Source organism: Vicia villosa, linkage group LG3 (assembly GCF_029867415.1).
Source record: "Vicia villosa cultivar HV-30 ecotype Madison, WI linkage group LG3, Vvil1.0, whole genome shotgun sequence".
Taxonomy (NCBI): Eukaryota; Viridiplantae; Streptophyta; class Magnoliopsida; order Fabales; family Fabaceae; genus Vicia; species Vicia villosa.
In genome coordinates this window covers 66,116,490-66,118,056 of record NC_081182.1, presented here as the reverse complement: position 1 = coordinate 66,118,056, position 1,567 = coordinate 66,116,490, and the positions used below count along the sequence as shown (strand labels likewise).

General features: G+C 30.2%; 1 non-coding gene across 1 annotated transcript; it reads right to left on the bottom strand.

Moving 5' to 3' along the window:
* Window positions 1-1,081: 1,081 nt before the first annotated feature.
* TRNAR-UCU (transfer RNA arginine (anticodon UCU)) lies at window positions 1,082-1,154 on the bottom strand. Its single transcript has one exon. It is a non-coding gene; the product is annotated as a tRNA-Arg (tRNA).
* Window positions 1,155-1,567: the final 413 nt, after the last annotated feature.

Sequence of the window (1,567 nt, the reverse complement as noted above, 5' to 3'; positions counted from 1 at the left end):
TATTTATTTTTATATAGAATTATTTTGTGCTAAATTTGAAACTCTTTTATATTTCATTAAAAAGAGGATAAATAAATTTTAATTAATCGTTATTTTTTCAAATAAAATTTGATTTAAATATATGCGGGTATCTCAAAATCCCCGGATACCCATATGGTGGATATTAAGGGTCTGTTTGGTTCAAATGAGGGGGAGGGGAGGGGAGAGATTTTAATGGAGGGAGGGGAAGGGGAGGGGAGGGGAGGGATTTTTTTTAATTATATATATGTTTGGTTCAAACGAGGGGAGGGGAGGGAAGGGGAGTGATTTTGGTTAAAAATATGTTTGGTTCACGAGGGGAGGGGAGGGATTTTATTAATAATTTACTTTTCTATCCTTATAATTTTATATAAATGATATGATATTCAAAGGTGAAAATTTCATAAATATTTTTTTGAAAATAATATTTGTAATATTAAGTGATTAAAAATTCATAACTTACCACATAACGTTAAAAATTCAGTACACTTGATTCATATTATAACTTTTTACATAAATTAAACTATGTTTGATAACAATTTTTAATTACATAAAATAACTTATTACTAAAATATTGCAGTGATTATAATTTTTATTAAATAAAAATTTAATTTGAAGTTGAAGAATAATTATAATAAATTGATAAAAACAATAGAGAAAAATCACAAAAAAGAAAAGCAGAAACACAAAAGAAAACAATAGTTTTAAAATAATAAAATATAATTGAGGATATTTTAGTAAATATATCAATTTATTAAGTATTAAAAGTGACATTCCCTCCCCTCCCCTCCGATTCCCCCCAATTCGGGGGAACGCAAAAAGTGTGATTTGGAGGGAATTTGCTCCCCTCCCCTCCCCTCCTCTCCCCTCCTAAAAATTGAACCAAACACATTTTGTTATAAATATCCCCTCCCCTCCCCTCCATCTACCTCCAACCAAACACACCCTAAAATGGATATGAGGCTGGTACGAGTATCATATTTATCCAATGGGTATGACTCGAACCCCCAATCATATTTGATATTCATAACTCCTTTAGATTTCCATAAAAAAAAGTTTATACCACACCTGGTGGGACTCGAACCCACAATCGTTTGATTAGAAGTCAAACGCCTTATCCATTAGGCCACAGGTGCATTTTTGTATACAATTCAAATAATTAAAAATTATTTTGTCTTTAGTGGAACTATACATTGTTTTCTTTGTATGGTATATAACATTTCTGAATTTTATATAATAACAAGGTAACATAATTGTTTCAACTTCAAATTTTCCAAATATATGAGAGCATTCAAATACAAACTTTGTCTCTATTTTGGTAGATATAGGATTTAAATATAAGGAGCAACGTGATTGTACCAAGTCTACTTGTTGAAATGTTGCAGAGAGTATGATACTTGATAAAGATAAACAAAAACTTCACAAATTCGGAAGATACTAATTTTAGTAAAATGAGAGAAGAGGGAATGCTCTAAATGGTGGGTGACATTGCAGCAATAATTCGAGCAGAAATTGGTTCTATTTATTTAGAAACGGTAATAAAAATAGG